The following is an 18,109-nucleotide window of genomic DNA, read 5'->3' as shown; positions in this document are numbered from 1 at the left end:
GACAGAGGTCTCAAATTTACTCAATACACAAACCAGAAAGAGATACCTTCAACAGTTCACCAGTGTGGTACACAAGCCTGTGCCCAAACACTAACAGACCAAATACAGAAGGTAGTTTAAGAACAAAGAAGGGCTTTTTAAGGCAAACGTAACGTTTTCTGTTTAGAATCAATTACACAGAAGTATCTAGATAGAACCATTACATCATATTGAATCAGGTTTGTATAGGGTGCTAGACAGGTTGACGGCATTTCGGTCCCCCTATTAAATCATGGAGACCATCATCAGGGTATACAATTATTGCCTTAACGTTATTAAGCCTCTAAATGCCTAAGGGAGAAAATGGAGAGAGAAAAAATATACAGTTTTAAAAAAAGAGGGTTATAAAGTTATTTGCACATTTTATCTGGTGACTTGAAGTGAATAGTGAAGCTATTTGAATTATTCGCACGTGAGTCTTATCGCTCTGGTGAAAGTGCTGGGTGAACCTGTCAGAGCAGGGAATTAATTCTCTAATTTTGCCGGTATTATGGCAACAGGGGTAAGCCGATGTGCCGATGTTGTGGCAGGTTTTAACAATGAGTTTCCGATCGTGTCGGTATTGTTGCAGAAGCCTACATGCTGGCTAACCGAGTGAGACCACAGTCATTGTTGAAGCTAAAACATTGTGCTGGGTTTAAAACGGTCCTCGGAAGCTTGTGTTCGGTCCAGGGAAGACATGGCTTGGCAGTTCGGGCTGGACTGTTCCCATGAGGCACAGGGTCAGACTGATTTGCATATAGCAATGTCTGAACTGGGGTGGCAAAGTGGGCTAAAGAACAGTGATGGATAAAACCCAGATCTTTTGACTGGGTGTGAGTGTTTGATTGATTCAGATGCTCCGTCCATCACCACCCCCTTTTGTACCGGGACCAGAAAGAGGCCAGCAGGAGCGAAACAACTCGGGAGGCGGCCGGTTGGAGTAAGGTAAGTTTTCTTATTTATTATTTTTAACATTTCCCCCCGGAGCGCAATCCCCCCCACCCCACCCCACCACCCTTTGTTAATGGCGGCCATCTCCTGAATGATCTTTCTGAGAACCATGGAAATTAAAGGGATATGAGGGAAGGCATGTATCCGGGCATTCGGCCACTGGACTGAGAGAGAATCGTGACTCCAAGCTTTCAGTGAAGGGGTCAAGGTGCAGAATCTGGGAAGTTGATAACTCTGTTTTGTGGCAAACATGTCTATCCAAGGGACCACAGATTTCTTGCTAATCTTATGGAAAATCACTGGGCAAAGGCTCATGACAAGTGAGGACTGAACACCCTGCTCAAATGATCCGCAAGTCCATTCTCCCACCCAGAAGATGAATCGCTTCCAGAGAAAGGAGATTGGACTCTGCCAAGGAACCAATTTCCCAGGACAAGGCTGCTAGTGCCTGCACTTGTGTTCCCCCTTGGTGAATTATGTAAACCTTGGCCACCTGATTGCCTGTCCTTATCCTCACTGAATGATTGTGAACCAATGGGAGAAAAGCCTGGAGAGCCCTGAATATACCTACCAGTTCTCTTCAATTTGAAGAGTTATTTCTCTCCTCCAAACTCCAAAGCTCCTGGCTGAGTGAGTCTCTAAAACAGCTCCCCATCCTTTTAGACTGGCAACTGTAGTGAAAATCCTTGGCTCTGTAGCCATAAAAAAAAAACCTGTTCAGATTTTCTGGGCTCAGCCACCAGTTCAGTTCCTGTCTCAACTGCTCCGACACTGGAATGGGTCTCTTGTACTCTTGGGACTATGGACTCGAATGTCTCAAGAGGTGCTGAACCAGGGGGGTCAAGTGAGGCCTGGATCCAGGGACATTTGCCAGATAGGATAACATCTCCCCAGCACTCCCAGCCATTTTTTTTTGTCCTCCTGGTTTTTGCCTGCTCTCTTTTCCTGACCTTAGGATTCTGGGCACTTTCCCACTGAGCTGCAGTGGGAAAGTACACGCACCCTTTCTACACATGCCATGATAGGGTGCTTACTCAATTTGCTCTTTACTTAATTGTTAGTTTGCAGATATATTGTTTCAAAGAGATATTAGAACAGGAAATCAATTTAGAGTAGTCTATGTACACAAGAGGCATGCACAATGTAAGGGGGAAGGAAACGGGTATTTAATAAATTTTGTTTAAGTTAAGGTGAATTTTGTATGCAGGGTTCAAGGAATATAGCAGGTGGTGTGTGTTTTTGCAGTAATCAATCAATCAAAGCATTTAAATAGCGCACTACTCACCCAGAGGGTCTCAAGGCGCTAGGGGAGGGGGGTCCGCTACTGCTCGAACAGCCAGGTCTTGAGTTGCTTCCTGAAGGCGAAGTGGTCCTGGGTCAGGCGGAGGTGGGTCGGGAGGGAGTTCCATGTCCGCCTCCCCCCGTACAGATCTGAAGCCACCGAAGTCATCTGCGGCGTTCCTCAAGGCTCCTCGCTCAGTCCAACCCTCTTCAACGTCTACATGAGCCCCATCGCAGACATCGCACGCCAGCACAACCTCAACATCATCTCCTACGCCGACGACACCCAGCTGATTCTCTCCCTCACCAACGACCCCGCCACCGCCAGAGCCAACCTTCACGAAGGGATGAAAGAGGTAGCCGAATGGGAGCCAGGGGGGTGTCGGCAGCGGAAAAAGGTGGCAAGGCTGGCAGGCAGGAGCAGGAGGCGGCATAAGGAGCAAGGGGGTGACCCGGCCTGGTAAGAGGCGCAGCGGTCACTCCCGAGCACTCCTTGCTGTCCCCTTAAGAAGGGGGGCAGGAGGGCGGGTCAGCTGGGCGGCGGGATCGGCTCGGCTAATGGGCCGGTGGTGGGCGGGGCCTGTGGCAAGCTGCGGCGGGAAACTGGTGAGCGGGCGGCTCTGATGTGGCTGGGCCGCTCGGGGGGCCAGGGGGCCGTCAGCGGCGGAAAAAGGCGGCAAGGCTGGCAGGCAGGAGCAGGAGGCGGCAGGAGGAGCAAGGGGGTGACCCGGCCTGGTAAGAGGCGCAGTGGTCACTCCCGAGCACTCCTTGCTGTCCCCTTAAGAAGGGGGACGGGAGGGCGGGTCAGCTGGGCGGCGGGAGCGGCTCGGCCAATGGGCTGGTGGTGGGCGGGGCCTTGGCGAGCTGCGGCGGGAAACTGGCGAGTGGGCTGCTCTGCTGTGGCTGGGCCGCTCGGGGGGCCAGGGGGGCGTCGGCGGCGGAAAAAGGTAGCAAGGCTGGCAGGCAGGAGCAGGAGGCGGCAGGAGGAGCAAGGGGCTGACCCGGCCTGGTAAGAGGCGCAGCGGTCACTCCCGAGCACTCCTTGCTGTCCCCTTAAGAAGGGGGACGGGAGGGCAGGTCAGCTGGGCGGCGGGAGCGGCTCGGCCAATGGGCCGGTGGTGGGCAGGGCCTGTGGCGAGCTGCGGCGGGAAATTGGCGAGCGGGCGGCTCTGCTGTGGCTGGGCCGCTCGGGGGGCCAGGGGGGCGTCAGCGGCGGAAAAAGGTGGCAAGGCTGCAGTAGCGTGCAATCTCTGGATGAAAACCTGTTGAAAGCAACATTTTACAATTATTTTCTAAATGACTGCGTCTTTTAGCATTCTTTTTAGAAATACTATAACTTTCAAAGAGGTGACAGATAGATACTAGCCTCATTTCAAAAAGCACCCGCGGGGCTCGTTGAGACCCTCTTTACGAGCAACCATCAAGCAGTACGACATTTAAGCACATCCCAGTACCTCAAATTCCCATTTAAAAAATGCCATTGAGACAGTTATGGTATCAAATTGTTGAGTCATTTGATGGAATATCTAGTCCTTGTACACCCAATGCCCCATTGTATACAAAGAAAGCAATACCTTAAAAGTCAAAACGGTGTCCTGTGTACCTACTACACCAGTATATTCAATACTATCAAGTATTGTTACAGTTTACACCATACAAAAACACGAATTCAAGAAGAGTAAAAATAAATCAACGACCAGAACACTGCAACAGCAACGTTTAAGGGTAAGTTTCATAGAGAAGGTGAGGCCAATAAAAAACTCATGAAACAACTGCGATAACAGAGTATTATAAAACATAACATAACCTGGTGTGTCCTCAGATGGTACACTGGCCCCACCCTGTTACTTCTGAAGAGTGGACACTGAATCAGTAACACCATGTCTGCTTTGTGGGGACAACATTGTTTGAACGTAGAGATGAGAGCAAGCATGAAGTAACTACTGCTAAGCGACCTGGCTGGCTGGTGTGTGTTTAACTAGATAAGACAACACTGATGTATGTAGAGCGATCCTTAAATCCTGGCCCAATTACCAGCCGATGGATGAGAAAAGAAAAACTTAGAGCTCATCATATCTGGATTCTGCGGGGACACTTAGGTAAAATAGGTTAATATGGATTTGCACAAGGCATACTACAATACCTTGCACGCCATTGCAAGGCTAAGAAACAGTACCCGTGCTGGCAGGTCTTGCTTTTTATCAAAGAAACACATGACTTATGCAATTGGTAACTACACATTTTCTGACTCCTACAGTGCACATTGGTGACGTTCAACCTGTTTTTGAGTTGTCAACAAGGGATTCTTCTAAGATCACACGTGTGTCAAGTGAAAAAGCTGGAACTCATTCTTTCTGAGCACTTGGACAATAGCTTATCTCTTACGCCTGACTCTCTACCAATATAGTTCTATGATTTACCTGTCCCGAGCATTTCTTTGATACCTTACCTTTTGCAGGCAGTAGCAGAAGGTAAGGTTTCTCTGTGTTGTTTTTATCTAAATTAAATTCTTTAAAAAAATAAAAAAAATAAGAAAAGAGTATGAAGCCCTTAATTTCCAATGGGTTTCTCCTTTCTTACAGATGGCAAAAAGAAGTGCATTGTCTGTCTGACAAGCAGTTTCTTTTTAGTTCTGTGAACTGCAAATAATGTCCTAGTAAAACGATTCCAGCTCCTCTAAGAAGAGTGCTTGAAACAATGGTACTATTATTTACAGAGTTACACCTTTGTATTTATGGTTTACACCTCACAATAGAAAAACCCATTTTGCTCCCGATAACTTTGGACACCCCTAAACAATTTGTAATACATTTGAGTGACTTCCTTCATCCAAGCATTGGTCACACTCTTCAACTGTTATGAAGGGGTTCTGAAAATTATCAACTTTTCATATAGCATGAGTGTTCAGACAGCAGCTTTTCTATGCAAATAACTCTGAAACTGCTGAATGAAATTCCACCAAACATTAATGGTACAATTGACTTTATTGATGTGCTTTTTCTTAGTTTGATGAATTGTTGTCTGGCTGTTTTGGAGATATAAGCCAAAATGTGAATGTCCAGGGTGCAAACTCCTGTTTGGTATATGATCCAAAGTAAAAATGTGCTAGTGTCATTGAGACACATGCACGTTAGACACTTGACACACCTAGGGCCCCATTTAGATTTCGGCAGATGGGTTACTCCTTCAAAATAGTACAGAGATCCCATCCGCGAAATATAAATCCCAGAGGATATTATGAGAATTATATTTCGGCGGACGGAATATCCGTCACCGTTGTGACAGAGTAACCCATCCGCCAAAATCTAAATTATGCCGCTAGTCTCATAATGTTCATAAACATAGTTGGAAAATTACAAAAACAAACAACACAGTAGGGAAGCAGATGCTGCAATATGCATAAATGGGTGTCCCTTGGTCATAGATAAATTGACTGTTAATTTGCTGTATGCATTGTTAATGACCACACAATATTTATATATAAAAAGTACCAGCACCTTAAAGCATAACATAATTAAATAACAAAGCATACTCAACCCAATACATAACACAGTATAACACAATAATAAATAATACAAATCTATAATACATTTTACTGAACAATATATAATAATACAAATACAAAATAATGATAACTAATCCAAATGAAAGCAATAAATAATAGTACATTCATTCTCATTTCTTTTAGGAGTAATAATATATGTAATCTCATCTGTAAAATTGCTTACAACATTTGTAATTACATCTGTCACATCATGGGTGAGGGCAGGAGTATTGCATTTGGAGTGCAAGTGTTTGTTTGCCTGGCCGTTGTGTGAGTTATGGATTTCGGCTCTAACCATAACTTGTGAATTTCTGATTTTTTTCTATCTATCTATCCATCTATCTAGATATGTATATTTACTGATAAAACAATGATGTCATTTAACATTTCATGAGTGATGTAATCCCTGAAGTCATAACCAGTGCATGGCGGAGGTGCAAGTTATAGTTATTTAGAGAATTATAACTGATGAATATGTGTTTTAAACATTCATTTTTATCTGATTTCAACACCTAACTATAACATCAACGTAACCTTTGTTTTTTTCCGCCAATACCTTGTTTTATTGTTTAATGAAAACAAACCTTTTATTACTACCTCTAACTATAACGTCACTTTAACTTTTGGCTTTTTCAATGAAATTCTATTTTGTTACCATATTCAGCTAACTCCATTCTACACATGGCCATTGACTGTGTGCAGTAAGGGGCTGGCCGGAGGGCCTGGCCTCTGACCAGGCCCTACACCCAACCCCACTGCAGACAGCGAATCTCCCGCTGTATATGCCACAGGCCATGCACATTGGGGGCTGCAGCAGGTTCAGTCCTTCGGTTAAGTCCTGCACCTTACACCCTATGGACACCCATCTCCCCACGGATGCCTAACACACTTTTTTTTGTATTTATTTGAATTTTTTTTGTATAATGTGAAACTCCTGATTTACCCGCCTCTCAAGATTCACCCCTATGGTACTGCAGAACCATGCAGCTTTCTCAGGGAAACTTGTGCAGTGTTGTGGGTGAAGCTTGAGCAGTGACTCCCATGAGGGCATCATTGTACCACACAGGAGGCTGCCCTGGGTCCGGTGAGAGTATTGCTGTACTCGCAGCATGAATTTTCTTTTAAAATGTTTGCCCCTTGGAGGGGGATCCTTCTGTGCACCTCCGCCTGCACCCCCTTCAAAAGTACCTGGAAGTCAGACGGTACCTACCCTGCCACCGTCTACCCTATTGGAGGAGGGTGGGCGCACACTGCCTTACATCCCAGCACTCAGTTTGCCCCGATGCATTATGGAAAATGCAGTGCATGATAGCACTTACTTCGGTGTCAGGCTTTAGTTTTTCACCCTTGTTGGTGCAGCCAATGCTGTGTATCTCTCGACAAGTGTTTCAGGATAGTTGTCCTTCTTCAGTAGAGAGCAACACATTCTTTTTGGGGGTGCTAGAAATGCTGCCCAAAGTTTTCTTATGTCTCTGTACCACTCGCTAGGCGCAAGTGCATCAACCAGAGCTTGTCAGCTCATTAGCTTAAGGGAACCTTTTCAAACAGGAGGAGGGTGGGCGCACACTGCCTCACATCCCAACACTCAGTATGCCCCAGTGCTTCATAGTAAATGATAACCCAAACTACGGTGTCAGGCTTTAGTCTTTCACCCTTGTTGTTGCCCAAAGACCAGCACCCCCAAAAAGAATATGTTGCTCTTTACTGAAGAATTTTTTAAAGCGAACCGACAGGGCCAAAAAGCACTTTAAAAAAGAATTTGCTGGGGGAGCGCGACAAAGCGCAAATCCCTGGCAAAAAAAAAAAAAATAAGTGCATGCTCCCGTACTTGTTTTTCATGAAGACCCCGGGTGGGCCAGGTCCCAGGGACATTTATTAAAAAAAGAAATTCTCTGAAAAAGACAAAGGTTACAGGGACATTATAATTAGGCTCAGACTTCACTCGTACAAAACTATTGAAATTCAGCAGTTACAGTTACCTGAGCTAAAACTATCTTATGCCCCTGCAATGCACTGCTTATGACCAAACATATTACATCACTCATACCATGGTCAGTGACATCACTGATGACATGATTGGTGCATCTCAAATGCTCCATGTTAACATCCATTAGAAATTCTGCTTGTTCCTACAGCAAAAAAAAGCTGAATGCATTTATGAGAGACTTGGCATGAAAGTATGGCTTTATTCAGAAAGCTTGCTTTTCTTGATTTGGTATATATCAGTATGAGCCAGGTGGGCTTGAAAGTGGTAACACTTTTGTATTTCTCAGCCTTTTAAAGAAACACTTCCTTGATTTGCAACTTCTGCTATTCACATTTGAATTGGATTTTTTGACAAATACAATTGGTTGGTAAAGTGCTCTATATAATGTTCAATATTTTGCCATCTTGAACATCACGACTCAGTAACAAAATAAAATCCACAAGAATAGGACTGCAATGTCTGGCCTTGGGGCAAAGAAAGGGGGAGGCAAAGGGTTGTGAGAAGGTGTAAAAGAGTGAAAGAAAGAGACATCCACAGATATCCAGATACTCACACAGAGGAGCACATTTGAACACCGCCACTGACTTAAACTTACTTTTATATACTCATAGACATATATTCACACACAGAGGCACATAGAAGGACACACAGTCACTACCATTGATTCTGGCTCACACTCACATAATCATTGACATAAACTCACACACAAAGATGGACTCAGATACATAATTGATGAAGACTCACATGCTTAGTTACAAAGAGGGACACGCATCTGCACAGCATCACTGAATTTGATATGCACTCACATGCTCACACAGAGGCACAGACAGGGAGATGAATTCATACATCTCCCCCAGCTCAGATACAGAGGAACGTACAGGGACACACATTCGCACGCTGCCATTGACTTGGATACACACTCATGTATTCATAGCCCCAGACTCATATACAGAGGTACATGCATTTGCGCACCACTATCCACTCAAACACAAACTGACATAGCCTTATGTAGATTCACTCTCAGAAACCCACACTGGGATACACATTCGCACACCGTCACTGAGCCAGATACAAACTCATACAGACTTACACACAGAGGCACACACAGATTCAGATAGTCTTGCATTGCCATTGATCAAACACACTCATAAACTCATAGATGCAGACTCTCACACAGATTTATGCACAGGGACAAACATTTGCGCACCACCATTGACTCAGATACACAGTTAGACATGAAGAGACACAGATTTACACACTGCCATTTACTCAAACACAAAATGTATCTAATGTCACTAGTATGCAAGATTAATTCATAAATGAGAGTATACATATTTCCTTATAAATGTACAAGGCTATAAGTTACATCCTGATCCTGTGTGGAGTTTTCTTTAAATTCCATTACCCGTCATGGTCCTGAGGATGGTCTCGTGCAGTACTGACATTGGAGCCTGAAACATCAAGGCTGAGCCCATTTCTTTCTTTAAAATCACTGCATCTTCGTCCAAGAATCAATTACTTTTCATATTGGACTGATATTAAACAAACAAAGATTAGAATTTACATACATTGACCTATGAGTTTGCGATATTGTCTCTTGATTGGATTCAGATGTATATGGTTAATGTATGATGGTTTTTTTTATGTTGTGCTCTCTTTATCATATGTAAAAAATATAGAAATCTTTTGACAACTTGAGTATTTTGTACGCCCATTTTCTTCAGATTAATCCAAATGATAATTCAATGTAAATCTTTGCCTTAGGTTTAAACCTAACTGTCCCCATCAGGACGGGTAATCTACTTTCCATTCAACGAATTATATTGCTAACTAATTCCCTTCTTGGCTGATTACCCTTAATCTAACACACACAGGTACACACAGCAACATATTTGTACACCAGAATTAAACTCAAACCTGAGATTGTGAACTAAAGTAGGTAAAGACAGTTTAGATGGAGGAATGAAAATCGGAGGGAAGAGGAGTATATGAGAAGAAGCTGAGAAAAAAATTATCTATTTTATTTTGAACTGATTTAAGAAATGAGAACTCATCTATGCCTCCACAGCAGAAATGTAAGTTAAAACTTGAATTCTACAAATAGAAAGGAGCGTCAATGTATCCGCTATGGTATCCAAATAATTATTGTTTTTCGAGATTCAAATCCATAGGCAAACTCATTTCATATGTGTTTTCCATTTATTAATTCAAAGAAAAATCATAGCTTCAAAATATAACAGTATCCAGTTGTCAGCCAAATATAACAATATCCAATCGTCAGCCTACGTGTTTCACCCTCACTTGGACATCATCAGGGCTCCAATGTATCTCCTAAGCGTTTATCCTTTCAGTTCTTCAGCTCTTCATTTGCGCAACCCATACAGACGGCAGGATTTTTCGGGACAGGTCGTGGCAGGAAGACCAAAGTAAAAGGCACTTTGGCAAGAGGATAATCTTTTCCACTTGTACGGACCTGATGACGTCCAAGTGAGAACGAAATGCGTAGGCTGACGATTGGATATTGTTATATTTGGCTGATGTGTGGGGGCGAACAGTAAGGGGCACAAAAAAGAGCACTGAATATTTGCAATCGAACACATAAGACCGAAACCTGTTCCAAACAGATCCTGCGATGCTGAGTAGAGCAGCAGGATTTAGAGGAGTAAAGTGATCTACTGTACCAAAAGCTGCTGAGAAGGCAACTAAGGACAGAATAATTGCTTGTTGTGACATGCCTGGTTAAGAGGCCGGAAACATACAATGAAGTCGTTTCTGTTGAATAGCCAGGATAAAGCATGATTAAATAAGAGAAAATAGACTTAAACAATGCATTTAAGAGTTTTGAAAAGAAAAAAGAGGAGAAAAATAAGGTGGAAATTAGAAACAAATTAGGAAGCAAGTGAGCTTTTTTTTAAAGAAATTAAAGAACTACAGTGTACAAGTAACAGGGAAGATGCTGGATGTGTGAGATGTATTGAATAATACAGAGAGCTAAGAAACAAGAGGATGAATATAAAGTTTGCATTAGAGGGTTTTACAGGATCAGTCAGAGAATATGTGTGTTTGACAGGAGTCAAAAGCATTAGCATTTCTTCCTCATAAGATGAACGAAAAGAGTCAAAGAATGACAAGAATGTAGCGAGGAAGGAACAGGAACTTTAGGTGGAAGTACATACGCATGTACTGAAGGATAAGCCTGGAAGTCTGTGCATGGTGTTTCCTGAGACCCTGTGTATACGTTCACCTGGGATTCGTTGCCAGCTGTCACTTGCCCCGGAACCCTTTGTCCAGGGTCACCTGGGAGCCTGAGCTTGCGCGCATCTTCCGACAGTGAGAGACCAATAGCTTGTGCCTGCGCTCTGGTGCTATTGTTGCTTTGGCAGCTATAAGAAACGGTGAACTGGCTATCCTTGATTGCTTCCGGGAAATAATGGAGCACAAAGGGCCATATTATCAAGAAAGGGCGATACATTATCGCCGCTATTATCTGCAGGAAACTGCCGCTAAAGCGGCGATAATGGGCTTGATAATATGCCCTTGTGAATTCCCATAGAAACCCAGGTTCTGGTGTTAACCTGGGCTTCCATGGGAATTCACAAGGGCATATTATCAAGCCCATTATGGCCCCTTTAGCAGCAGTTTCCTGCCGATAAAAGTGGCCTTAATGTATCGCCCTTTCTTGATAATATGGCCCTAGGAGTTTTAATGGCGCGGACACCAGTGCTGCCAGCGCCGACAGTCACTCTCTGCTCGTGAGTCATTTCCTGCAGCAGCCATGCCAGCTTCTGTCACTTCATGACTTCTGTCGCCTCTTGACTCGCAGTGCTCATGTAGGCTGTAGTCTTTCAGTGCTCTCTTAAGCCACTCTTGAAGATCTCTGATGTAGGCCTCTTTAAAGGGCTAGTCTCCTAGGTCACTCACATAGTCTGCACTGTAGACTGCTTTCTCAGGCTGCTCATGTGGACCACTCTTAAGTGTTCCTGTCGCGGATCACCCTTGTAGATTGCTCACGTATGCCACTATGGTACGCTACAATTGTTAGTCACTTTGTAGTTTGCTCTTGTATACTGCACTCCTAGACCACTCTTGTGATCTGCTGTCATAGATCGCTCCTGATAGCTGCTCTCGTAGACAGCTCTTGTAGGCCACTTCCACTTTTGGGAGGTTTCTCTCATAGGTCAGTCTTGTAGGCGGCTCCTTTAGACCACTTTCCTCTGCTCTTCTAGTTCATCGCATTTGTGGGCCACTGTTGTAGACCACTTTGTAGACTGCTCTCGCAGATTAATCTCACAGAATTTTCTTACAAACGACTCTTGCATGCTGCTCACACAGACTGCTCTTCTGGAACACACTTGTGTGCTGCTCTTGTATACTACCCTCATCGGCAGCTTCTATAGGCCACTCTCATAGATTACTGATGTAGGCCGCTTATACAGCCTGTTTTTGTTGACCACTTGTGTATAGCACCTTTGTAAGCCCTACTTGTAGCAGATATCTAGGTCACTATCATACATTGATCTCCTAAGCCACTCATGTAGGCCGCTCTTGCAGGCCACTCTTGGAACCCACACTTGTAAGGCGCCCTAGTATGCCACTCTTGCAGGTCACTTTCGTGGACTCCTGTTGCAGGTTTCACTTTTTAGGCCATTCTTGTACACTGATCTTGCTAAGCACTCTGATAAACGACTTGTATAGTCAACCTTCCATAGATTGCTCTTATAGACCACTCTTGCAGACCACACTCACCTGGCTCCTCTTGTAGGCCGCTTCAAAAATCTAGGGGCAGATGTATCAAGCCTTTTTTGACTCGCAAAAGGCATTTTAGCATTTTTTCAAATGTATGAAAAAATCGCAATTTAAGGAATCGCAAAAAATTGCGATTCCTTATTTTGCCATAGCATTTAAGGAATCGCAATTTTTGCGATTCCTTAAATGATATGTATGTAACTTTTTGAAATAGCGAATTTGTGTTAAGAAATCGCAAATTACCACCAACTTGTAGTTGGTGGTAATTTGCGATTTCTTTTAAAAATGCCCAATTTGGCATTTGTGAGGGTGGCATGTGACACACATACATGCCCATAGGGCATTATGTGTGCCACATGCACACACATGTAAATTTCAGGGATGCAGCAAGGTGTCTTTGAGACACCCCTGCACCCTTGAAATAATTCTCAAATTGCGATTAGCAAATTGCGAATTCGCAATTTGAGAATTATTGCACTATCATTCCTATGGGCCTCCTGGCCCATAGGAATGCATTGGAAATGATTCCTTATTTGCGAATTCGCAAAATGCGAATTCGCAAATAAAGAATATTAAGGAATCGCTAAAAAATAGCGATTTTGTACATACATTCCATTTTGCGAATTCTAAATAGCGATTCGCAAAAAATCGCTATTTAGAATTCGCAAATCAGAATCTTGATACATCTGCCCCCTACTCTTTTGGGCCACTCTTGAAAGTCTTGTTCATAGGCCTCTCTCACAGACCACTTTCGCTAGACACTCTCGTAGGCAGCTCTCATAGACTGCTCTGAGAGCTGCTCTGGGAGACAACTTTCTTGGAGCACCCTTGCAGGCCACTCTGGCAGTCCACTCTCACATGCCTCCCTTATATGTCCCTTTCGCACACTTTTTACTAAGACCGCTCTCACAGGCCATTATAAGTCATGGTCAATGTTGCAGTTGGCAGTGCCACCAGGCAGTTATTACTCCTTTCTCAGAGGATAAGACAGCAGAAGAAGTATTTGGATTTAGGAAGTCGTCTCAGCTGTTTTGGTAAAGGCATCCTTAAAGAGCTAATGTCCAAGTTACTTCCGCGTGCAAAGGACAAAGCATAGGATTGAAGGTTTGTATGCTCAATTTAATAAAGTCAGGATTTCATAAAGTCCGATCGAAAACTTTGCAATTTTGCAAGGGTTGCAAATGTTTCTGTTTCGTCACATTTGTATGACAGTCAGACTTTTACATTTCAAAGTTCTCAATTTATAACCAGTAAAATGGTTCTGCATAAGCAATACTTTGCAGAAAACACCGTCCTTCTCCTACTAAATTCCTTTCAGCATCGAAACTTGTTGACAAGCTAAACATGCAAAGAAAACCACCAAAAGCATTTGCCATTGCGCATAGAAAAAGAAAAAACTCAACAAGAAATCAGTTTAAAGAAAAAGACGGCACACATTTACCAGTCACTGGGAGATGTTGCCGTCACCTGCAGTCCTTGCTTGCTGGATGGGCAAGTGTCTATCTCCATTATCTCTGGTGGAGCCTGCTGTCCGTCTCCAAGCATTCGCCACCTCGTGTGACTCACTCTGGGCCCCGTGCTCGGTACCAACACATGCAGCAGTAATGAGGAACTGTCCAGGCGATGTGTAACGGGAGCAGGGATGGGTGTATTTTATTGACAGACAGAAAATCCAAGCATTTACTGCAGAAAACAACGAAAAAACAGCGAACATGAGATATGTATCTTTCAAGTTTCTGCTAATATGGCCTTTAAAAGCCTGATATAGTTTTATATATGCGCCCTGTAAGTCTAAGAAAAGAAAATTCACCATGAAATATAAAGTGATTCCTTGTTACATACCAAACAAGTCAGGATGTAGGAAGGTTTTGGTAGGACTTGTTTCAGACCATGGGACTAACCACGCTGCTGTGCCAGAGGTTGAATGAAGACCCCCTGCTCTGCTCTTCAGGCTTGGTATTGCCAGTGACACAACACACGCCCCATGTAGCCCTGCAGCACAAAGTGGGTGAGGAGGGGGTGGGGTGGGGCTCTTCAGCTCTCCCTTTTATCCTAAGGCCAATGAATATCTGTGAGGTGTGGGTGGTGTTGGAATTAGAAAATATTTACCCCAGGTACCCTTAAATTGAGGATCGAGGTCTGGCAGAGGAAATGGGGTTGAAAAGCAGAGTCTGACAGTCTGCTTATACATTTATTTTAGAAAAATCTGCTGCAAAGAAATTGGAAACAAGAGCATATGTGACAGCAAAATCTGTACTAAATGACTTAAATGATCACAAAGAGGCTGCATTTTAAAAATATCTTGCATTGTAAAGCACCTGCTGCTGCAGAGATCAACAATTTTGAAGGGATTATAACATTGGTAAACCAAGTCTAGTTTATAAAAAAAGCTCTACGATAGTTCTGTGTTTTGTCCAGTCACAGTTCTGACTTATAACATAGTATAGTGTGTTAATGTGCCTGCACATCGTGTAAAACGCAGATCACAGGTTTGTATTTTATTTAGATAGGTAACTGGACAGAATGTGTATGGGCAGAGACATTTGGGTAATGGCCAGAGCTGATGACTGTGGAACTGGGGAACCAGGTCCTAATCTTGGCATTGTGATTGTAATTCTGGGCAAATCACTTAATGTCCCCGAGCCTAAACAAAGCAGACATAAAAATGAATGTGTCCTTGTGTAATGTAAATGGTGCTCATGTAAAGTGCTCCAATACCTTTGAGTCAAATTTGCGCTGATAAAACTTTGTGTAAAAAAGGGAGACTGCTGCTTTTGACAATATCATTTTGTTAGTTCCAGTTCATGAGTGGCAAGCCTTCTAAAATTACACGGTGATATATTTACCGGCATCAAGGAGCTGCGTGCAAACCTTTAGGCCACGGGTTTAGATACTTATTGTTTTATTTCTTAATCTGTTGTTATTCTAAGGTTGCAAAGAAGGGTTCCTTTGTGAAGTAATAAAGACGTGTTAGTACAGACAACCACAGCCAATAAATTACTCTTTATATCCTGACTTTGTGTTACTCTTGACCATTCACTCTTAACATATAGGGGCCCACTAGGATAGCGGGCGGAATGCACCCGCCGGGCCGGCGGTAGCCATTGCTGGCCCGGGGGTAGCCACTGCTGGCCCAGCTGGGGCGAGCCGCCCACCTTCCATGCCTGATTGACCCCCCTCCATATTAGTATGGCTGGGGGTCCGGGACGGACGGAAAGACCGTCCGCCGCTTTTCCGCCGGTCAACTCGTCAACCGTGCAGAAAAGGGTCACAATATGGTGGCGATGTCTGCAAGACACTGCCCTCCATATGATGCATGCGGAGAGTTGCCTTTCCATGGCGGCATTGCGGCCATGGAAAGGCATACGGTGTCTGGTGTTGGGGGCCAGTTGCTGGCCCCTAGGGTTTCGGGGTTGGTGGGGGGTGAACATGGGGGATACCTACGGTACCCCCCTCATTGCTATGCACTACGTGTCAGGCACCACATGGTGCCTGCCATGTAGTGCATGGCAATGATGTGCTCACTCCTATTGCATTGCGGGCCGGTCTGCACCCTGCAGATCCACCCTCAATGAAATAGGCCTAGGATGTGCCCGCCAGTGTGGCAGGTGCATCATAATATGCATTGTGGAACCGCCGCAACTTCAGCGGTCGGTCCCTGGCTCCGTTGCGATGGTGAGTGAACTTTGTCCGTCCGCCATCGTAATGGACCCCATAATTATTTATTTATTTATTATTTATTTATTTATTATAAAGTTTTGTATAGCCCGAACAAGACCCGTGGGTATCAGAGCGCTTAACATAGAAGAGGTTAAGGATTAACAAATATATTAACAGTTATAAGAACAACAGATATGAGGTAGATGGTATATATTCATAACACGTGCAGTTTGCATTAATAGTAAGTTGCGGCTTAACTTATATCATAAGCTATATACATAAACATAAATGAGGTAGATCATTATAGGTTCATGTGGGATGCAGGTATAAGTCCACATTGATATGAGGTTGCGGTAAGGATATCGTTTAGTGATAAACATGAGGTCAGTCTCATATCATAGATTAGCGTTCATGTTATTACTGTCTATGCTTCCCTTTCTGATGACATAAATGTTCTGTATTAGGGCAGTAATAGATCAAATCAGTGATCAATAATCTTCTCTATGTAACGTATTTACTCATCAGAAGGCTCTTCTCTTCCCGCTTGAATGTTGCAATATTGTGAAACTTCCTAATGTTTGGAGGGAGTGAGGTTCAGATTCTGGGGGCAGCTCCTGAGAATGCCCTGTCATAACTTTTTTTCTTTCGGAAGATGGCTGGCCGTAACAGCAACTCCTCAGCGCTCCTAGCTGGTCTGTTACCTCCGGATAGCTGAATTTTCTTGGCTAGGTATCTTGGAGTGCTGTAGTGGAGCGCTTTATGGGTGATACATGCTATCTTCATTTGGATTCTGGCTTCATAAGGTAGCCAGTTTAAAGCTTTCAAATGAGGGGATATATGATCAAATTTCCTAGATCCGGTGATAAGTCTTGCCGCAGCGTTAAGGCAGGCTTTTAGTGGTGCTGTGGACGTTTTTGGTAAGCCAGCTAAGGTGGTGCAGCCATATTCAATCCTCGAGATAACTAAGGATTGGATTGCCAGTTTGAGATCCCCCTCTGAGATGAATGGTTTCAATTTTCTTAAGTAGTTCAGGTGGAAGCGGGCACTTTTAGCCATTGAATTAATGTGGGCTTTCATGTCCAGATTCTCGTCTAAGGTGATTCCTAGCGATTTAGTTGAGTTGACTAGGGTTGGGGTGCAGTTTAGCGCAGTCACAAACTTAGTCCATTCCTTTATTTCCGTATGGCTCCTTGGTGGTGAAATTAGTAGGAACTCTGTTTTGTGAGCATTTAGCTTCAGATGATTGGTAGTTAAGCATTGTAGTGCCATTTTTAATGTCTCATTCATTAGTTCAATGTCTTCTAGGGATGCGATGTTTATGTATATTTGCGTGTCGTCTGCATACATGTGATAGGATATCTGTGATTTTCGGAGAATTTCTGTAAGCGGTTCGACGTATAGGTTAAACAGATCTGGGGATAGCGTCGATCCTTGAGGGACTCCTATTGAATTAGGGCATGGAGGTGAGATTGATTGGTTGACCAGGAATCGTTGTGTTCTGTTCTGTAAAAAAGAATCGAACCATTTCAGCACAATTCCCGACAATCCCATCCTGTCCCGCAGCCTGGTCAGTAATGCTTCATGATTTACCGTGTCAAAAGCCGATGACAGGTCAAGGAGAATCAGTAAACATGCTTGATTTTGGTCAAGGGCCTGTAGCGCATCATCAACAATATGGAGGATCGCTTTTTCCGTGCTATGCCCTGCTCTGAATCCTGACTGGCATTCATCTAGCAAGGAGAACTTGGTGATGTGTTGGCTCAGTTGGTTCTGTACGCATTTCTCAATTAGTTTGGCCAGTAAAGGGATGTTGGTCACTGGGCGAAAGTAGTTTGGATCTGATGCATCCGCTGAAGGTTTTTTGATTATGGGAACAACTTGACCTGTTTTTAGGCAGTCGGGGAGGATCCCTTGTGATA

This window comes from Lissotriton vulgaris, chromosome 1_1 (genome assembly GCF_964263255.1).
Source record: "Lissotriton vulgaris chromosome 1_1, aLisVul1.2, whole genome shotgun sequence".
In the NCBI taxonomy this organism is placed as follows: domain Eukaryota; kingdom Metazoa; phylum Chordata; class Amphibia; order Caudata; family Salamandridae; genus Lissotriton; species Lissotriton vulgaris.
Note: the sequence above shows the minus strand (reverse complement) of the source record.